This window comes from Zalophus californianus, chromosome 6 (genome assembly GCF_009762305.2).
Source record: "Zalophus californianus isolate mZalCal1 chromosome 6, mZalCal1.pri.v2, whole genome shotgun sequence".
Lineage (NCBI taxonomy): Eukaryota > Metazoa > Chordata > Mammalia > Carnivora > Otariidae > Zalophus > Zalophus californianus.
The window spans coordinates 52,828,654-52,852,499 of record NC_045600.1 but is presented as its reverse complement, the minus strand read 5'-3'; positions in this window follow the sequence as shown (position 1 = coordinate 52,852,499).

Sequence of the window (23,846 nt, the reverse complement as noted above, 5' to 3'; positions counted from 1 at the left end):
CACTGAAGTCCACTTTACCCACCCATACTGCAGGCCAGAAAGTGTTGGGGAATTCGTGACCCTCCGGCCTCAGAAATTCTGAACCAATGATGGAAGGAAGTTGGTGTATTTCCTCTAGTGAGATACCCCTGAGGCATGTGCTTACACCAGCCAGAGAGTTTCCTCAGTGGGGTTAAGTCCAATTACCCACAGTGGTAACTGGTTTGACTGTATATACTTTTCTGGCTGCATTCCCTTCTCTGTCTCAGTTTCCCCAAACCTCTACCAGTATTTCCTGCATTTCCAAATAAACCACTTGCACATGAGTCCTTGTCTTGGCATCTGCTTCTGATAGAACCAACCCAGCAGATCCAAAAGTCCCAGAGGCACCCAGAATCCATAAGGAAACCCTATATATTCCCTGGCCAACCTCAATAGGACAAACACAGTATAGACTCCTATGATTCTAGAGCAATGCTATGCTGTCTGCAGCAAAAAAACTGTTCTCTGTTAGAAAGGCAGTTCCCAGCAGGTACTAAGCCCTAATAGAGTCTGAGTGCCTAACCAGGGTACATCAAGCCACTATGCAATTGGAGATGCTCATAATGAGCTTAGAATTGCCAGCCACTAAGTGATATGGTCAAAATGACACAGCAGCAACTCATCACGTGATGGAAAAGATACTTTCAGGATCAGACCTGAGCAGGCCCAAAAGGTACAAGTAAGTTACTCAAACAAGTGGTCCAGACCTTCATGTTACCTAGCTCTGTTGCAGTGGTTCTAATCTCTCAACTCATACTTTTGTGGGGTTCCTTATGACCAGCTAATTAATGAAGGAGATGGAAAATCTGAGCTTGATTCACAAATTAATCAGCCTGATTTATTAGTTCTTGCCAGAACAATTGCTGCCACAATACAGTCCCCCTCAGGAGTGACCCTGAAAATGGTGAATGGAAATCCCTTCTTTGGGCTCAACCCGGAGAATGGGTTTTAATGAATATGTTGGGAAGCTTTGGGTTCAATGACAGAAAGCACCAGAAAGGCTGGAGGCACTAAAAATAAACTTTTCTAAGTTATGGACTGAATTTTTGTATCCCTCCCCCAAAATTCATATGTTGAAATCTTAACCCCAGTGTGACTGGTGGCAAAACCTTTGTGAAGTGATCGGGTATGCTTATAAAGAGACCCCAGCGAGCTCCCTAGCCCTTTCTATCATGTAAGGATACAGTGAAAACTTGACTATCTATGAACAAGGAAGTGGGCTCTCACCAGCTAGGGAATCTGCCAGCAGATCTCAGACTTCTCAGTCTTCAGAAATGTGAGAAATAAATGTTTATTGTTTAAGCCACCAAGTCTATGGTATTTTTGTTAGAACAGCCCAAATGTACTAAGACAAACTCTTTATAATTGTCTCTTACAGCCAGGCCAAACTATCTCAGTTGAGAACCACTGATCTAAAAGATGCAGTAGACAAAATAGAATCTGAATACAGACATTCCTTAGGGGCCACAACATTCCATCACCCAGTCAGAAAAAGTCTTATGTAGGACTTATCTACACATAGCAAAGAGCACAAAACTAAATTTTAAAACAGTCCCTGTCCATGAAGAACTCCTGCATTAAAATCCCCATCATCCTCCATTATCCAGCATTATCTATGAATGATCATCCTGGAAACACTCATTTTTTTTATTCTATTTTAAAAACTGGAACTTCCAGAACCATAAGGTATAGGTGAGTGTAAACATATGCACACAGGGCATCCACACACAGAAAGGCTGTTCTAATTTCTGACTTCTCATTTCTGGATTTCTTCTAAGACTGTTAGAGTACATAATATAAAATCCCTCACACTGTCACTGTTATCATCATCATTGTTTCTGATTTCCCCCTCTCTTCTCTCTCCCCTTTTTTTCTTTTATCACCTGTCACTTGTCCTGTGACTCGGATTTCACACAGGAAAGTCTGCCTTTTACTAACACTGCTGTCCTGCAGAGCCTCCTCACCTTCTGTTTAGACAGAGAATGGACTAAATCATTACTGTAGCATGGTTTCAATTGTCCTCACTCATTGCACAAATGAATTTGGACTATTTTTCCAAATAAAGACACTTTTATTTTTTTTATTTTCCTTACTTCCTGGACTCAGTGCCACTCAGATGTTTGAGAGTACCAGATAACCAAATTTATTGTAAATAAATGTAATGATTCTAAGTTTGTTTATCATAGTTCCAACAGTGATGAATTTACAAGTCTATGCTTTCAAGAGTAGATATAAGAATGGTCTTCTGATGCACATATTTTGCTTCTGCAGAATCATTTTTCTATGCCCTATTTCTATTCAGGTTGCTGACAAGACACTTTGATTTTGTCATTTGTTTAATGAGTATTTGCCAAGTTTCTGTTATCTCTGAAGCTCCCTACTAGACATTAACGATATAAAGATAAATAAGATACAATCCCTCTTCTCAAGGAACCCAGAGTCTAAGGAGGAAACAAGCAAGTACACAACTGGTTTGTATTCGATTTGATAAATACTGAGCAAAAACAAGCACAAGGCATGGTAGGATGACAGAGAAGGGAAGATTTAACTCTGCCTGGTGGGATATGGAAAGTCCTTATATGAAGTGTGACATCTGAGTTATATCCTGAAGGGTGGGTAGAAGTTTGCCAGGCCAAAGACCTACGAATTGGATACTAAAGAAACTACAAGTGCCAAGGCATAGAAGATCAACCTAACAACAGATCTAGAGAATTAGGTACTTACAATTAAGTGAAGGAAATAAGGCTTGGAAGGAATGCCAGAGTACAATCCAGAATGACCTATGTGTATCTTGCTAAAGACTGGCATGTAACCTGAGAAGCTAAATGGAAAGCCATCAAAGGACTTTATGCATGGAAGTAGCATGATCAGATTTGCACTTTACAAAATCACTCTGACCATGCTAAACAAAAAATGGGAGAAAGGTAAGAGGAAAAAACAGATGACTAGCCAAGAGAAATAGTAAGAGCCCAACTTCAGCAGTGGTCAGGGTATAGGAGCAGGGAGCAGAGGAGAGAGACTAGAGACACGTTTAGGAGATAAAATAAATAGGATCAGATGATTAATCTGTATGTGGAGGACAAAGAGGAAAGGGAGATGGGAAAGCAAAAGAGAAGAGTCAAGCATAATACCGAGGTTTGCAGCATCAAATGGATGATGGCAGTGGCTTCACTGGGTTAAAAGATTGAAAGAAAACGGAAAAGGTTTGGAGGTCAAGATTAAGAGTTTGGTTTTGGAAATGGTAATTATTTTTTTGCATGTGAGACATGTTATTATTTTTTTGTATTACAAAATTATTTTTTCTTTTTTATTTATATTCAATTAACATATAGTGTATTATTAGTTGCAGAGGTAGAGTTCAGGGATTCATCAGTTGTATATAACACCCAGTGCTCATTACATCACATGCCCTCCTTAATGCCCATCACCCAGTTACTCCATCCCCTCACCCCCCACCCAGCAATCCTTAGTTTGTTTCCTATGATTAAGAGTCTCTTATGGTTTGTCTCCCTCTCTAATTTCATCTTGTTTTCTTTTTCCCTCCCTTCCCCTAACCTCCTCTGTTTTGTTTCTTAAATTCCACATGAGTGAAATCATATGATAATTCTCTTTCTAGAAATGGTGAATTTAAATAGCCTGTGGGATACCCCACTGGAGATAAACAGGAGGCCGCCATATATAAGTCAAGACCTCATGGGGCACCTAGGTGGCTCAGTCATTAAGCGTCTGCCTTCCACTCAGGTCATGATCCCAGGGTCCTGGGATCGAGTCCCGCATCAGGCTTCCTGCTCGGCAGGAAGCCTGCTTCTCCCTCTCCCACTCCCCCTGCTTTTGTTCCCTCTCTCACTGTGTGTGTGTCTCTCTCTCTCTCAAATAAATAAGTAAAATCTTTAAAAAGGTTTTTTAAATAAGTCAGGATCTCAGGAGAAAGGTCAGAGCTAGACAGATGAGGCATACGGGTAGTAATTTAAGTAAAACTTCCTCCACAAATCACCACTTGAAATGGAAACCACACACGAAAGTATCACACTCAGAAATTAAGTGTGCATAGAAACCTTCCCAAGTGGAGATTAACATTAAGAACCATTCAGTCACTAAGGAAGTTGGCTCTGCCTTCTGATAAAACAAATCAATATACTCTCTCCAAGTGAAACCATGTTATCTTCCTTAACCTTGCTGTTTATCAAAACCAAACTCTCTCTTCTCTTAGATTCTATTCATTTATGCATTAAACATGTATTTGCTAATTAACGTAGCCCAAATATCAATATCTTTATCTGTTTAGCCCTGACCTTTCTCCTGAGATCCTGGGCAAGAGAGACCCTGCCTAGATCTGGGGCACTTCTTTTCAGTCAAAGGTGCATTTTTCTACTCCAGATGTTTAATTGTTTACTTAAAAATGAAATAATTATGTCATGGCTTGGAAGAAATGACATTCAAAAATTATAGTCATCCCAACTTTTTAAATTTTTTAAATATGTCCTTTAAACAATAAATGACCTCCAAAAAAAATCAGTACAATGGCCTCCTGATATGGTGAGTGTTCTGCTTCATAAAGTATTCATCATCATCTCATTCAAATCCTACAGTTCAGAGATCAGATTTCTTGAAAAAGTAGAAACAAAAAAAATAATTTGGTAAAAGTCAAAGCTTCTTCTTGAATCTTACTTCAATATAGTTAGATTTCATAAGACAATGGGTTCTAATCACCTCCTGATTGGTACAGATTTATGCAAAGAGTTTATGCAAGAATTAATGGACATTAAGAAAATCACTCCATGCATACTGATATGTGATTATGCCTGAAGATATGTAGTCATCCACAGCTGGAAACACACTAAAATAATAAGGCTACAGTTGGAAATGCTGTTTTAATTATGAATATCTTTTCTATTTTTAGATAGTACTGATCTTCACTTACTTACAGTAAAGTTACAGTATTTTAATTTGAATTTTCACTCTTTAAAATTCACATATATATTACATATATAGAGAGAGAAAATTAAGATAATACATTACTGGCATGTGTAATACATTCCTACATTCAGAAAATTCCTGAGAGGTTTATATTTTCATCTTAAAGAGAAAAAGACTACAGTCACAAATTCATGTGCCTAATTACATTAGATAAGCAGAGTTTAATATGTGTTTACTTGATGCAAAAATTGTTATCATGAACATGGAAAGGTTAAGCGACATACTTAGAGGATACACAAAAGTGTATTTTTGTAATTAAAAATGATTTTTAAACACAATAAAAGACATGGTTTTGATATTATAAAGCTCTGCCTCTAATGATTACTTCAAACTGCCCACTTCTCTCCATCTCCACTATGATTACCTTAATCTTTGCTGCCATAATCTCTGGCCTGGATAACTTCAGTGGCCTAACTTGTTCCTTGCTTCCATAGTTTTTCCTTCCCCAATCTGTTTTACACATAGCAGGGGAATGAACTTTTTAAAATGCAAATCAAACCATGTTACTCTTCTATTTAAAATCCCTCCATGACTTTGTGACTCCTCTTGCTGGTTACACTTAAAATATCTAAATCATATGGTCACCCAGTTGGTGGCAATTCATTGAAAGTACAATACATACTATATGATCACCTTCATTTCTTTTCACTTCCCTACACAGGTCTTTTTCTATCCCATTAGCCCATGAACCCATCCTCAATCTGGTCTTAGAGTCTTTGCAACTTACAAGCCAAAAAAAGAATATGATCTTAAGGGAATAAAATATCAAGTCACCATAAAAACTTAAAAAGTTATGGAAAACCTGAAAAGTACAAGCACTAAGAAGTAAAGACGGGGCACTGAAAATTTCACAACATAGGCAAGAATATAACTAAAGTTTATTGAGCACTTTTTTTAAGATTTATTTATCCATTTTAGAGAGAGAGAGCAAGGGGGAGTAGGAGTGGGAAGAGCAGAGGGAAAAAATCTTCAAGCAGACTCCCTGCTGAGTGAAGAGCTGGACCCATGAGATCCTGACCCAAGTCAAAACCAAGAGCCAGACATTTAACCAAATGAGCCACCCAGGCACCCCAATTGAACATTTTAATAAAACATTCCACACAGTAGTTATAAAAACAGAAATATCTATATATACAAGTGACCTAAATAAGTTGGAATTTACTTATACCCCTAATTTCTGTGGCCAAATTACATTAACCACAGATATCTGGGTGACAACCAAATCTGGAAACACAAATATAGAATAAATAGTTCATTGATATCATATTACAATACACATTAAAATGATGTTATCTATATTTCTGTACACAAAATAGTTTGAACAATTATAGTCTCTACTCTTGCAGAGTCCATGAACTAAAATAAATACCTGTTATAGATAAAAGCATAAAAGTGGTAAGACAATTTAACCAAAATAATTGTTGTATCAAACACATAACTGAAAATTTAAATATAAAAATCTATGTATCCAGTCTTCCTTTGAGTAGTGAGAAAGAGGATATGTGCATGATGTAGAATTTTGTCTTAGTTTCTATCCTGAAAATCATTTAGTTACATTTGCCCAGCCTCTCAAGAAATGAGAAATACATATTTACACCATTTACCCATTACTTAATAGATTTTTCAGGTACAAACCTTTCTTTACAACTCCAAGCCTATGTCTAAAAAGTAAAAGTTAGATAAACTTCCTACCTGGTGGGCGCCTGGGTGGCTCAGTTGGTTAAGCGACTGCCTTCGGCTCAGGCCATGATCCTGGAGTCCCGGGATCGAGTCCCACATCAGGCTCCCTGCTCAGCGGGGAGTCTGCTTCTCCCTCTGACCCTCCCCCCTCTCATATGCTCTCTCTCTCTCAAATAAATAAATAAAATCTTAAAAAAAAAAAACTTCCTACCTGGTAATTTTAGCCACTTTCACCTTCTCCTTGGAAGAAAAGCAATTAGGTGTTAATTGGATGGTTGTAAGGAAAACCTGCTGAGTTCCAGACAAACTGGATGTGTCGGGTTAGAAAGAGAATGATTGTTCTCATCGATTTAGATTGGACACCTGGTAAGCCCTTTAAAGGACCTCATACCAGTCTCAGAAAAGAACAGTATGGACTCAGAATGACCAACCAGATATAAAGAATCATGATCATTTCATTATCTGCCAATAGTTTTGTAAAAGCTACCAGCATAGAAAATTAAAGGTTTTATTGCTGGACAGATGGGCATGCATGCTGGGAAGCCATATAGCTGGCCCACACAAAACAGATGAACAATTTCTGATTTTCATAACACTGCACTTGAAGACACAGCAATTTTCAGCCTAAGCAATAAGGCAAAGGGAATAGGAAAAACTTCTTTTTAATATTTTCCCAGAGAGTTAAATGTGAGTGTCTAGAGAATTTCCATTTATAGTTAGCTTGGCTCTTCTTGGCATGCCTCCTACCAGGATTCATTATCCCACTTAGCTTCAGGTGCCTCAGGGAGGTGGGAGAGAAGGCCATGTCCACATTGCCTTGATCCCTGCTATCTGTTAATCCTGTCTAACTATGGCAGCAGCTGAGTTATATTATTACTCCTCTAGGGCTATTTATATTTAATACAAGATACAAGCAATGGTTTGCAAATCCCGGTCTGGGAAACATTAAAAATATAGTTTCTTTAGACCATATTACCTATGATTATGGTTTAGCAGGTCTGAAGGGAGATGAAGGAACTTACCAGAAAACAATATTTTAGCTAGTATTCCCAATAAACACACACCCATTCAGGAATCACTACTTAAAAGATCAAAAAGCATCAGAACCCAAAGTAATACATCTCTAGTAGTACAACTTCACTCATGGGCAATGGGTATAAAAATTTTGGAAGGGAAATCACACATTAGTTGCTGCCTATCCACCTTTGCATGAATGCTAACCAGGCTGAGCTATTTTAAATTTCCATCTAGCCAACATCTGACTACAGAAAGTTTGAACGAAATGACTTTTCCAACCTCACTTCAAGGACTATATGCAGTGATGATCCAGTAAATATTTAATAACTGGATCCTGGGAAAAAATGTGTGTGTATGCTTATTATACATTTTGTTGATATAAAAGATAATGTAACATACACAGAATAATAAAATATACAATATTCTTTGTTGTGAATTCCACATAACTATAATGTCAGTGTGAGTTGTTATTTTTTAAAAATCCACTAGGAGCTTTTATAATTCTATTGCCAATAATAGTGTTACAAAATGAGACTGTGAATATACACTTGATTACTATCCAATTTAGCCAAGACATCGCTCATATCATTAACAAATGAGTGTAGTTGTGACACAAAAGTTGGTTGATAATTTTGTTTACATTAAAATGTTAAGGTTGAAGTGAAATGAAAAAGGCCTATGCAAGAACTTTACTCCTCAATGATGCAAGTGATTTCCTGGCTAAATTTGATAATAGTTTGCGAATACTAGAAGCAAATTCTCATTTTTTATGCTATTCACAATTTAACAACTACAGACATGACACACTTGAAGTTTAATCAGCATTTAACATTTTCTCCATCACTTTTAAAACTTAAACAATCAAGGCTCTAAATCAAGTCCTAATTTGCACCATTTGCTGATTGCTATGATGTAAAGACTCCCACCTGGCTAATTTGAAGCTACCAACATGATATCACAGAGGGCTAAGTTTGGAAGGGATGTATGGTAGTGTCTTCCACCAGACAACTGATGTGTATAACCTTAAGAGCAGAGATAATGGTTAAAAGTAATTTAAAAAATTAGGAAGTTATGAATTTTGAATATAAATTAATTATAAGCTTATATAATTTAATTTTTAGTAATGGTGTGTTTAATAACTGGTTCTCATAGTTCCTGAAAATTTAACAATTAACTCACAAACCAGTTAGAACCACTGTGTGATGCTTACAATGTAGAAGTGAGAAGAGGTCAGGCAAAACAGGTTAGACAGCTCATACTCCAGGGGGAGGGGAAGAGAAGATAGACTATGTGGAAGGAAAAAGTGTAGAAAAACTCATCTGTAGCCTTCACTCTGAGATATTCCCACTTCTTAGTTATATAGGCGGCAACTCACTAACAGACTCTTCAACAGGGCAGAATTCAATTAACATGGTCACTCACCAGAGCACCGTCTCTAAAAGCAATGGGCCCATGGTTTTCAACCTTGTTGACCATCAAAATCAGCCTGATTTGTTTTATACACACACACACACACACACACATACACACACACACACACATATACACACATATATATACATATATACATACACACACATATCAGGACCACCTAAACCAAAATTTCCTAAGATAAGTCTATGTTGGAAACTACTTTGAAGTTTTAGCCTGGAATGTTTGACATTTAATTGTGTCTATTGATTCACATTAAAGAGTCCATTTCAGAAAGCTCATCTTGAAACTAGGTAACTACCCTATCAATTTCAACAAGTATATGAAATTATCTATTCCTAGTTTAAATAGGAAACTGTATGCTGCATATTCTTTTTGGAATAAGCTGTAATAATGGGGCACCTGGGTGGCTCAGTTGGTTAAGTGCCTGCCTTTGGCTCAGGTCATGATCCCAGGGTCCTAGGACTGGGCCCTGCATCGGGCTCCCTGCTCATCTGGGAGCCTGCTTCTCCCTCTCCCTCTGCCACTCCCCCTGTTCCCCCACCTCAAATAAATAAAATCTTTTTTAAAAAGGAATAAGCTGTAATAAAAAAGAATGTCATTTACAAAATTTCTTGCCATTTTTTTCCTAGTATCCAGCCATAAATTCTTCAGGTGTGAAAAATTTGTATTTACAATTTTCTGTTGCTTTGCTGTATTTTCAAAATTGGAAAATGAAGAAACAAACTTTGATCTGAGAATATGATGACAGGGATAGAAAATTGTCTATATGGAATGATATTTCAGGTTTGGAAAATCCCATTACTTTAAATGGGATTTACATGGTTATATCCCAAACTACTTTGAAATTTTAACCTAGAATGTTCAACTTTGATGGTGTCTATTTGACTTAAGCTCAGATGACTTACTTTTATAAGACATTCTTTCAACACTCAACTACTTTGAAGTTAAGAAGTAACAACCTAACATTTTTAAGCTTTGAATAAACTTTAACATAATTGTCAAGCTAAGTAAAAATTACTTTTTAATAGCAAAACAAAATTATTTCTGAACAACCTTTATGTAATCAAAACAGTATAAATAGATTTACAAGGATTACAATCTGAACTTGAATTTAGGAATATTAGTAATCATTTGATGTTCAATGTTTAACATTATAATAAAAACATCATATTAGAGCATTTATATTCACTACTTAAATTGCTCATCTTGAATGTTTTCCCACTTTAACCATTTCTCTAGCTGGTAGTCTCTCATTAGAGGTCAATATTCTCCTGATAACATACAAGCAGTTTTGCTGGGGACCCCCTCTGAGTCTCCATTTACATATGGCTTCTCCTCCCACTCCCACACCGTACAGTGATGGAATGTCAGTATTGGTGAGAGTGCCTGGAAGAGCATGAATCACCTTGGATAATAATCATGTAAGTAAAGTTAGTAGCACAACCATAAGGCAATCAACTGCCCAGTTTAGGGTTCAATTATCCATTTGCCCTTGAATTAACACTCAATTTTACAGACACAATGGTTAATTCTACCACAAGGACATGGGCAGAAAACTGGGGCACAAACCATAAAATGTTGCTATCTATCCACAATACTAACTTTCCATTTATCATTTCATTTTTGTTCACTTCTATCTGTTTATTGCTTATAAAACCTTCTCATCAATATATTAGTCAGATACCATCTAATGTTCTTTGGCACTTATTACAGTTCCCATTAAGCTAAAATTCTAAAATAGCTTTTTAAACACTGGATTTTTATCTTTGCCAATGTGAAATGGTAAAACCTTCTTTATCCATTCATTGCATCAAAAACTTGATTTCCCTAGATGCTAAATCATTAATCTTGTCTGGATGTATTTCAAGATCAAAGCTCCCATTTTAATAAATTTACATGACAACCAACAATAAATCCTCAGATGCCCACCTTTTTGGATCACAACCTGACTAAATCCTTCATCTGAGGCTGATCCTACATTACTTCTGGATTTGGAAACAAAGAACATATTTAGGGAATTAGATTTAGACAGAGACAGCAAGAAATCTTCCTTTTACATATTTTTCCTTTTTCTGAGCCCATGCAAAAAATTTAGCTCTGCAGGTTAATGGAAAACATGGATGTTATTATACACAGAGAGCTTTGTTCCCTCTGGCTCTTTTCAAAATATCTAAGACCAGGGCCTCAAAGAATTTTCTATAACAGAACTTTGCTGCCACCAACTGAACACATTCACCCAATGCAAGTGGCCTTTTTTTTTTTTTTTTTTTTACAAATTAGTGCTGGAAAGAAAGATGAAGGAAAGATCAAATATTCTCTGGCCCAGATCCCAAACCATAGCCAGAACTCCATTTCTAATCCATTTCTAATCAGTAATACCACCAGAGCAATGGCAGCCCTCTCTTCCTTCCTAAACCAATTTATATTAATATAAAACTTCTCCTTTACCTTTATATGTAAGCAAAGGGCACTTGTTTTATTCATACTAACAAGCATAAATCAAAGGCTTTGTGTCAGGAGTGTCATGTCATGAAATGATGACATTGAACTGATCAGTGAGCTGGGCTAAATGGGTTATCAGGTCAGAAAAGCAAACTCTTCTAACCACATTCTCACTGGTGAATCCTTATTTTTAAAAAATGCACCAAAGTCTCTACAAGTGACTAATTTCTTCTCTCTGGGCCAGATCCACAGCCCTCCCTTAAAGAGATAGATGTCATTTAGTCAGGTGGTCCCAGATCTTAGCAACACACAGATTCACAGGTAAAATACAAACTCTAAGATCCCTCCCAACACCTACCAATCAGAACCTCTCAAAAGACGGTTTGGGCAACAGAAGATCCCAATTCACAGATATAATTGAGAATCATCAGCATAGCCCTATTCCCACATTTTCTGGATGGGGGAGCAGGCTCAGAAAAGTAAAAGCAGTCCACCAAATTGTGTACAGGCTCTCAAGGAAAACCCTAAGAAGGCCTGGAGCCCTGGGTTTAGAGAGTGTAGTACCTGAGCTCACCAGAGAAGTTTAACCTATATGAAAACACCTCCAGCATGTTGACCTTTGCCATATGCTTTGTTCTCTTGAAGAGCTCCACATAAGCAAGATGAAAATGCTGTTTTGGTCAAGAGAACAGTCCTTCAAAGATAATAAGGAGAATAGCTCCAGTTTATTTTCACTTTATACCTGCCCTGTTTAGTCTGAAATTGCCTGGAATCTTATGGGAGCTGAAAATATCTTTACCATGAGTCAAATATGACCTACTTTGTTAATTCCCATGACACTAATATTTTCCCCTGACAGAGCCCACATACGTAATGTTTTAGGTTAAGTTAATATATATTTGTAGTTTTTCATGTATTTGGCTTAATATTTATAGTACATAAAAGAAAAGAACTTAAAACATGGTATAATATTTGTTACTACAATTTTGTAATTTTTTTATCTTCCCCCTGGGAGGTTTCATTTTAGGTTTCTTTTAATGTCTTATGAAAAATTTTATCCACCACAGCCCCTCCCCCCAACTCTACCAGCCCTGTCCCCATACATTAGCCTTAGATCGCCAGACATAACTTTCCTTTGAGGCTCACCCTGCCTCATCTACCATTTTTTAAGGATTTATTTATTTATTTTAGAGAGAGAGCACTCGAGAGTGGGGGGAGGGGCAGAGGGAGAGAAAGAATCCTCAAGCAGGCTCCCCACTGAGTGAGGAGCCTGATGCAGGGCTCCATACCAGGATTCTGAGATCATGACATGAGCTGAAGTCAGGAGCTACCCAGGCATCCCCGGTTCATCTACCTTCTTGCTTAGTGGTAACCTTAACATGCTCTCCTAATGAGCACCCAACAATCCTTGGAATTAAATGGGCACTGCTGCCCCCACTTGATTAAGATGGCACCAATTCTTGACAATAAGAAGCTGGTTTTACACAACACAGCTTTCTCTTCTCGGAAATTCAATTTGCATTGATTAATGGGGGGTAGGGGAAAAGCAAGCAAGACAGAGGTTAGTAGTGGGAATGGTTGAAACCATCATGAGTGACAGCTATAAATCTATAAAAGACAAGACTCCTTACCAGAAATCTATTAGGATCAAGGAAATGGGACATTTTCTGAAAGTACCTAATCCAAAGGAACGAAATGGTCAGGAGACAGGCTGCTTTCGGTTAACAAAGCCTCAGTAGTTGGAGGGGTATAGGGCTATGAGTAACTCTGCTTTGGTACCCAAAGTATGAAAAAGTATAAAGCTAAAAGCAAAAGCATTTTTTATTCCTGCTCTTATCAGAATACAGAATGGATTCCAGAATTCTGAAGACACTGGAGAACACTAATATGATTCTGCCCCCTGAAGGGCTTCAGAATATCAGTGGAAGACAGAGAAATCCAACAGATATGGTACCAGAGGACAGATCAAAAGAAAAGGCCAAACCAAAAAAAAAGGAATTAAAAACAGGGGCCATGCAATCATTGGAAAGACTAGGAGTAGACACAGATTCCCGTTATTAACTTAGAAGCCATTTTTACAGGGATGAAGGTGGTGAAATTACAGATAAAACTATTGAGTACCAATTAGGTTTCGGGCACTAGTGATAGAAATGAGTGGGTTCCACCACCAAGATATTTCACTCCACCTCCCATTTGTTATATATCTCTTGGAAATATAACACTATGCCTTCCTCCTCAGTCCCAATATGCACTTACTATCACAAACTAAAAGTTTCCATAAGTTGTTAGCTGGGGGAAGGGAGGGGAGAGGCAATATCTTGGCTAATTATTGTCATAAAAAATAAATAATATAAATCTAAATCTATTTATCAGATATTGTCCTCTAATTAAATAAATAACACCAAAATAATCCTATCCAATAACCCACTCCTATAAGAATATATTTTATAGCCAACTCATCCTGGTAAAGCCAATAATATAGATTTTTATAAAAACTCAGTCTTCTAAGAAATCATACTGCAATTCTATTATAGCAAGGTAATACTTGGCCTTGACTATTTGCAGGCTGAAGTAATATCTTTGATGCTTTAAGGTATAAAAATTCAGTTAACAACCAAAAACTTGTCTAAGCTTTTGAAGTTGTAAAATTCTTTTTTTTATAGAAAAAAAAATGTGGTTCTTCTCACTAGTGTCTTTGATCTGACATTACTAGGGTTAGAATTGCATTTCACTAAAAAGCACAGAGAAAAAAATATTTAGTTGTGTTCATCTGGACAGTAAATGACCATATATAAATCTGCACTGACTTCTCAGTCCCTCAAGTCCCATGAAGATATACTTGGCCAACAGCAGGCTGCTCCAAGTGGGCTTGACAGGTCTGTGGGGCCTGCCACTGTTAGCTCTCCTACCCTATCTATTATAGTCAGCTGCTGATTGGTATCATGTGGAAAAGTTGGCCAGCCACAGACAGCTCTATCATTGTACTAGGACACTTCTCTGCTGTTATAAAAATTCTCATGCACATTTGATCTTGAAAGAAAGTTTATTAGAAGTTTATTAGAAGTGCATCTTCTAGAGTTCCATTATATGGAAGCTATGACCTACCTTTGTGGTCCCTATGACCCATCGGTAAAGTAGGAAAGCCCACAGTAAAAGAAAAACATAAACATCAACATTTTCTTTTTTTTAAGATTTTATTTATTTATTTGACAGACAGAGACACAGCGAGAGAGGGAACACAAGCAGGGGGAGTGGGAGAGGGAGAAGCAGGCTTCCTGCTGAGTAGGGAGCCCAATGCGGGGCTCGATCCCACGACCCCTGGATCATAACCTGAGCCGAAGGCAGACGTTTAACGACTGAGCCACCCAGGCGCCCCAAACATCAACATTTTCAAAATAGAATGTCAGCACTGTTATCTAAAATATTTTAACAACCAGGCGCCTGGGTAGCTCAGTTGGTTAAGCGACTGCCTTCAGCTCAGGTCATGATCCTGGAGTTCCTGGATGGAGTCCCGCATCGGGCTCCCTGCTCAGCAGGGAGTCTGCTTCTTCCTCTGACCGCCCCCCCTCTCATGTGCTCTCTCTCTAATAAATAAATAGATAAATAAAATCTTAATAAATAAATAAATAAATAAATAAAAATATTTTAACAACCAATTCATCATCAAGATTTCAAGAATTTTGTGAAAATTTCTAACATGATTTGATTATAATCGAATAACTGCCCCACACAACTGGTGTAGAGGAACAGAATTCTTCAGAGATAAAGCCTATGAAACCTAAACTCAAGGTACTTCCATTTCAGTGATTATCAATAATTCACTGTAATATAAAGTCTACATTAAATTACATAAAGGCACATACCAAGTACCTAAGAAATATGACTATAAAAGATGATATGTCTATCGTTGATACATTCTCACTGAAGCATTTCTATTATTGTAAGGTATATCTTGTAGTCCCAACAATTCCACCTGTACACTGTACCACAATGCAAAACTAGCAACCTCAAACACTTACCTGAATCATTCAGATACTTATAAATATATAATTACTCAGCTCATAATTGGTGAGTAATAAGTTAGCCTTTCATTTAAGCAGAGTGGCACCCATCTCGGTTTGGAAATTTGAGTGCTGCAAGTAATTCTTGGTACCCAAAACTGTCTTCCTAATTTAAAAAACTTCAATCTCTGAAATTTCACATCCAGGAACTCATCTTTTATTCCATTTCTAAATGGAAAATATTTCCCAAAAGTTTACATATTTTATTATCCTACACTAAAATCATTTATTAAAACTGAAGTCTTTAGTTGGGATTTAAAGCACTGTGGCCTGAAAGAGGAGAGACAATTACATAAGAGGGAATAAAGAAAGAAATGACAACTGGAGCACTGAGAACTTGCCTACTTCCCAAGTTATTTAGTTGCCAAACCCACAGAGTTATCCTGGCACACCAAAATATCCCTTCTATCACAATGGTGGCAGAAAAAGCAAAATGGCCCAGGAAATGAGATGGGACATGGGAAAATCTGGCCATGGCAGATACTATTTTACAAGAATTTTCCACTTTGGAAGACAGAAAACTTTAGTAGAAAGGGGATAAAGTCATTTCATTACATCTCTGAGCTTCATTTTCTTACATATATGATGTTGGAAATATACCAACAGCCTACCTTAATCCTAGTGAGCATCAAATAAGAAAATGTACATGAAAGCATTTTGAACATCATTAAGTATCATACAAAGGTAAAATATATATCACACACATCAGATTCAGGACATGCTCCCGAATTCCAGTTTGGTTGTCAAAATATAAGCCCCTAATGAGTCTTTATTACCCAAGATTGCCTTAAATAAATCCAGAGAGCTTCCTCTGCCATCCTCATTGCTTTCTCTTCCCTTTTGGGGGTGATGTGAAAAATGGGAAGTAAGGATTCCATTTCTGATTTCCAAGCTTCTCTGTGTTGCCACTACAGAGATTCCTTTTGGTTTTTATTTGGTTTTGTTTTTTTTGTTTTTTTTTTTTTGTCTGTTCTATTGGCACATCTTTAACTGAATCTGTAGAAGCTCTAAGCAAAGATCTGTGTGAAGAAATCCAGAGAGGAGAAATTCATAGAAAGAAAACTGTGGACATGGAGGTTGATAGAAGTTGCATTTGTGAAATAACCTTCCTGGTCAGAGCAACTTAACCATTCATTTTAACATAGTGACACATTACATTGAATAGACTAGTAAAGACAGATAACAAAGAGCATTATTAATATGCAAAACACTGAGGAACTTATTCTGGAAAGTGGTTGGTATAATGAAGCAAAATGAGAAGACAGACTTTTAAAGTATAAGGTAGACCAAAAGCTCTTGAATCCATAACACCTCCTCTAGGAACATGGGTGGCCAAGAGAGTCACTAAACTTATTCTGTGGCACAAGTTCTAGAAGTGACTATTGATCATAGTTTTTAAATCTTTTAATTTACTTTCAAAAGTAGAACAATTGGAAGTCAAAGTTACTATTCTGTCTGACTAATAATGGATATACCTCCTCATAATCCCCACTGCATTAGTCAATAGTAATAGTGAAACTGAAATATGGATCCAAATATATGCTTATAAATACAGCATAAATTTGAAAGCAATATAAAATAAGGCACTAAGAAAAAGAAAGACAAAGCAAAATACACCAGGAAAAAGAATAATTTATTCAGTCAAAATATAGTCAAATAATATTTGCTGAATATTCACTATATCCAAAAGCTACATTTTAACTTAAGAGTATCATCTTGGTTATTCCTTCTACTAACAACTGTAAAAGAGGGGATTTTAGTCCTATATTGAAGATGAAGAAATTGAGGCTCAGAGACATTCTTCAGTGGTTACACAGCTAGAAAGTTAGGTAGTAAGCATTCAAACTGACTCTAAATCCTAAGTTCTTTCAATATAATAACTTACTTTTAATATAATAGGTCTCTTATTCTATTGATTAAAGGAACAATAGATTCAACAATTATGAAAGAGGGTACCCAAAGCCACAGACACTAGAAAGTATTTGCAGCAAATGCTGAATGATCTTTCTTAACTTTGGAGAACATGAATAATATGGCTATTTTAGCAATAAAGGAAAGACTAAGATGGGGGTCGGTTAATACCTTTACTGAACACTTTTCATGAAGCAAGGAAAGATAATTACCATGAACCATTGATGTCCAGACAAATGGGAAAATGAAACAGATTATAAACAATTATCAGGTAATACAAAGGTTGAAGTACCCTAAGCCAACATGAAGAAGTACTAACATATAATTGAATAAAGAGAAATCTATTTTCACTACAGAAGCCAGTAATCCCTATCTAAAACATTTTTCATTTTCAAAGATTTCAATCATACTCTTTTCTTACTTAAAAACAATTTGTGCATTTGTAAGGACAACAAGGCAGTGCTCAAAAGAAACTGGAAGTCTAGAACAGAAAAGAGTTATTATTCTCTTCTTTTGTTCTATTCTCTACAGTGTCTTTGTTTGGTATCATTTTTTTCCCACCTCACCTCAGTACATCACTTTGGCAAATGATGAGGAAGTGAGAAAAATGAATATAAAAAAATTTTTAAGCCTTGAAATTTTTCCAATGAAGGGGAGGGAATTGGAGGGGGAAACGAACCATGAGAGACTATGGACTCTGAGAAACAAACTGAGTTTTAGAGGGGAGGGGGGTGGGGGGATGAGTTAGCCTGGTGATGGGTATTAAGGAGGGCACGTTCTGCAGGGAGCACTGGGTGTTATATGCAAACAATGAATCATGGAACACTACATCAAAAACTAATGATGTAATGTATTGTGACTAACATAACATAATAAAATTAAATTAAAAAAAAAACCTTGAAATTTTTCCGTTACAAGAAAAGAGCTAGCAGAGTTAAAATCAATCAAAGGAAAATTCATAACCATGTTTTAATTATGACAGGAAAATGCCTGAACATTTTTAATAGCAAAGTAACTATCATTTTCCTCAGAGATTAATCATGTTATCCAAACATAGAAATGAACTAGAAAAATGAGATAACCTGAAAAAGACAATCCCAAAGCCAAAACAACTCTCTATTTTGAGCATTCATATAATTTGTATATAAGATATAATTTGTAAAAGCTGACATTATCTACACAATTGTCATCTTTCAATAAGTCTGAACTATGACTGATACATATAAAAAAGTAAAACTGGAAATCAGCCCAAATGTCTATTCTGCTGTGAGAATAAAAATGAAGTACTAATACCACAAGGATGTTGAACATAAAGTATATGATACAATATCAATGATCCTCGAAAACATTGTGCTAAAGAAAAAAGCCAGATTCAAAAGACCATACATTGTATGATTTAATTTATATGAAATGTCCAGGATAAGTCAATCTGTAAAGACAGAAGGTAGATTAGTGGTTGCCCTGAGCTAGGGTGGGAACAGAGTGACTGCAAGGGGACAGGTGATTTCTTCTGGAGATGATGGAAATGTTCCAAAATTAGACTAGCATGATAGTTGCACAACTCTGTAAACTTACTAAAAATCATTGAATTATAAACTTCAACAGACTGAATGTTATGGCATGTAAAATTATACCTCAATAAAGCTGTTACCAAAAAAATTTTCAATTATAGTCTTGCCAAATACCAATTCAAATTCTGAAAGGGTTCCTTTCCCCTTTGTTAATGTAAAATATAAATAGTTCTCCAACAAGAATTCTCTCCCGTCATTTCTCATGAGCATGAAGGGTTCAATAGGACAGTATTTATATTATATTTTCCTCTGAAACCCTCCCTATTCAAATTAAGATAAACTTCAATGGAAACCATGAGGCTTTCAAACCACTAGCTCTAATTCTTTTCTATATCACTAATAAAAACCTACAGAAGGGTCAAATTTAGGGATGGATCAAATTCTGGACTAGAATACTTAGTATTACCCATGTCTTACTACATCTATTATACATTATATTGAACACAATATAATTGCACTTTTTCTTAAGACTTTATTTATTTACTTATTTGAAAGAGAGAGAGGAAGAAAGCTGTGGGAGTGAGGGACACAGAAGGAGAGGGAGAGAAAGAATCTCAAGCGGACTCCTCACTGAGTGCAGAACCTGATACAGGGCTCAATCTCAGGACCCTGAGATCATGACTTGAACTGAAGTCAGTAGTCAACTGACTGAGCCACCCAGGGGTCCTAATTGTTCTCTCTTAAAATATTTTATATTTTGGAATATAAATACTCTAAAAAATAAGATTTTTGAGACTGTTATTCATAAATTCACTTAATTAAGTTTTCAAAATTAGTGTAATGTTTCCTGGACCTGAAAAGGGCTTTTTAACGTCTCACTTTTATATTATAGGCCACATCAGGTTGGGTTAATCATGCTCACTAGTGAGAAATCTCCTGGATTTAATGGAGCAGTCCCAAGGTCAATTTAAACAGAAATGGGTTAGATAGCAATAGAAAGGGCTCTCCTTACCTTTGTGATTTTAGGAGATACGCAGATATTACTCCTAACAGCCAAACTAGTCTACCCAAAGACATTGTGCTTTTTATAACAAACAATACCAAGCAGAAGTAAAGATCTTCATGTCTTAAGGGACGAATAAATTTCTTCAAATTAATACAATTGCTCTGTAACTATAAGCATGCACTACTAAATAAAAGATGTAACAGTGGTCATTAAATTTACCATTTAGTTCATAGTTAGAAGAATAAATAACACACAAAAAAAGAATATGCCAGAACTAAAGGTGAGATGAACATCACCAAGAGGGGCTAAGAGACTATGAATGTTACCAGGTACTTGCTCCGAGGTGAAGCTGCTGAATACCACTTGACTTTTACCATACTCCTTTTTGAAAAATATTCACCTCCTTTTTTAATACAAGCCTTCTTAGACTCCAGTTACGATTGAAGCAATTGCTTTCCTTGCCTACTGAACAACTGACTTGCTAAGATTTTTTTCCACTGATATCCTGGATTAGGTTCACTGTTTCTTTAGACTTCATAATTTTCTTTCCTGTACTCTGGTTTTCTTTAGATAAAACTCATTCTCACATAATTTTTTAAATAACAGGTACATAGCGGTAAACTTGCTAAACCCATCTATCCCTAGAAATACCTCTAGAGGTATTTCTTGAACTTGATCATTTGGCATTTAAGCTTCAGGCATTTCCTCTCAGGACCATACAGGACTGCTTTGCTGTCACCCAGCATCCAGGGTGCTGGATGAGCAGTCTGATGCACTCCTTCATAGGTAACCTGTTTTCTCTTGAGATCTTCTTGCTTTCTCTGGTGCCTTACAAGTTCACCAAGCTATACCTCATCAGGTTTCAGTAAACCCCACTTTTCAGTCTGAAGGCTTATGTCATCTTTCAGAGCCTCAAGACTTTTAGCTTTAATTTCTTCTGCTCTCTTTCTCTGAAAAGAGATTAGAAATAATGAACCACTCATGTTTATTTTTCTATGCCTCATAATTTTTTATCCCTTATTTTACTTCTTTTCGGCTTTTAGCTCATATTTTAGGGTGTTGCCTTGATGTTTTTCCTCCAGCCCTATATTGAACAATTTTGATTTCAGAAAGCATATTTTTAAATTTTTCAATTCCTCTTTGTTTTCTAATTACTCCTTTTTTATAGCAACATCTTCAGTATTTAAGAATATCTTACCAACCCAGGGGTGGCTGGGCAGTTCAGTCTGTTAAGTGTCTAACTCTTGATCTCAGCTCAGGTCGTTATCTCAGGGTCCCGGGATCAAGCCCTGAGTAGAGCTCAGTGCTCTACTAAATTCCACTTGAGGATTCACCTCTTCCCCTCCCTCTGCCCCTCCTCCCGCTTGTGCTCTCTCTAAAATAAATAAATAATCTTTTTTAAAAATCTTATAAATAAATCTTTTTAAAAAAGGATATCCTATCAATTCAAATCCCTCTGAGAAATTAGTTACAACTTTTTAAATTATCCTATCTCCTTAATTATCCTGAGAGTTAAAATTGTTTGATACTCTTCTTTGTGTCATTGGCTTGCTGAACATGCTGGAAAGATTCTTGATTGCCTGTTAATATTTATGAGTAATGACTAAATTAATTATCAGTTACTGAAAGGAAATTCCTCTGCCATTATATAGTTCAATTTTCTACCACAAGTCTTTCTCCTGCATGGAAGAGCTGACTGCAAGTTCTGTGATTGTGGCCAGGGTATTTCCACAGGCAAGTTCACTTTAGGATGAATAAATGGCGATCCAGCAAACCAATTGAGTATGTTCTCCATGATAACATAAGGAGGACTCTATCCTGCAGCAAAAATACTTAAACCAGGAACCTTTGGCCTCCCTGGACAGATAGTTCAATTGCTGTAGTGGAAAGCAGCTCTGAGCTATAGATGGCAGTCTGGGGGTGTGCTTACGCACAAAGTACTATGGGAGGAGGGTGAGCAGTAAATGGAGGATCTGGCCCACCTTTCTGCATACAGCCGTTTAATTAACTACCTTGGGAAGTGCCCCCAGCACGATCTTGCTCTTGTACTTGCTGACTTGGAGCCTGTCCAGGATTCCTAAAAAGAGAAAGGCTGCTTCCTCGGTTGTAGCCTTTTCCTGGACATAGAAAAGTAGTCTGGGCAGCTACTTTCCCCTTTATGTTTTATCCACCTCTCTTAGTTCCAATCCACCAGAAATTCAAGTCTGTAGTCCACTGGTCCTAGCCCCACCTCATTCTCATAACCACTCCTCATTGTTTGCATTCAGTTTTTCAATTTATCCCCTTCCTATATCTGTAACATCATTTCAGTAGCATTTGGGTAATTAAGGAAAGTAAATAAATGCATTGTTCTACCCATTATATTGAAGTAAAAAACTACACAAATATACTGAATTAGAAGATTTGAGGAATCTTTTCTCTTTCTCACTCTCTCTCTTTCTCTCTCTCTCCCTCCCTCCTTCCTTCTCTCCCTCCCTCTTGTCTCTCTTTCTTTTTTCTTTTTCTTTCTCTTCCTTCCTTCCTTCCTTCCTTCCTTCCTTCCTTCCTTCCTTCCTTCCGTCCTTCTTCCTTCCTTCCTTCCTTCCTTTCTTTCAAATAAGAACTGAGGGAGTGAACACCTACCCCAGAAAAGATTTTAAAGAGGAAATGATTTTAAGTAGAACTGGTATCAGGATTTTATTTACTGATATTCTTGTTACACTGCTATGTTCTGAAGATGTTATAATATATTTAATACAAGATAAAATGAAATGTGAAGCAGGAGAAAGTTAGAAAACTGGGATGAGGTGAGGATCACTGGTGAGCAGATAGAATTAGATGAATAAGACAAGATGAAGCCAGATACAAGTTTAGAATACTATAAGACAAAAACTAAATTTAACAAAAAGTCTTCAAGCAACCAACACAAATAAGCACTATCTCTTACATATATCACTGTTTTCACAAGACAGAAGTAAAGCAGCTAAGAAAATGTATTTCTGATAAATTTTTATTATAAGCAACGTAGTGAACATCTTCAACAATAAATATAACAATTTTCATAGAGGAAAGGCTCAGAGGGTTAGAATAACCATGAAAAGGAGCAGTTAGTGAAGTGCTTGGGAGAGTGATAAAGGTTGCCTTATTAGAAATGAGATCATAGCTCTAAAGAAACTCTGAAATGCCCTTCTACTTACCACCTTATGTTTTCTCTATAAAGAATTATATAATATTGGAATCCATGTGTCTTTGAGGCCCTCTAGTCCTACTCTCTATTTTTACATGTTTGAACAAATGATTCATCAACTTCTAATTGATACTTGCAGTGTTGAGAAATTTATTATTTTCCAAGGTAACCCATTCCATTTTTTTATAATTCTACTTATTAAATATTTATTCCTTATATTGAATCAATGTATGCTTCCACCCATTGGTCCTATACCTGGTTTATGGAGTTGCATAGAGAAGCCTAACTGCTTGCCATGTGATAGCACACTGAATACTTATAGGCAGCTAGCATGGTACCCTGCTTCTCCATGCTATATAATTTCAGATATCCTGTTTATAAAGAAACTCTGAGGAAATTTATTATGTGCACATGCTCATCTTCTCTGAGTCAGCTAATACAATAAAAGAAAATTGGGGTCAAGAGAAAAGGAAAATATAACATTGGTAAATGAGAGCGAGCCAATGCACATTTTATAAAACAGACTTATAAATATCAGATTCCTGAAAACCTAAATTCCTGGTCTTCATTGATAAGAGGATATTCTTAGTGAATAAAATATAGAATGTTCAAATATCCCT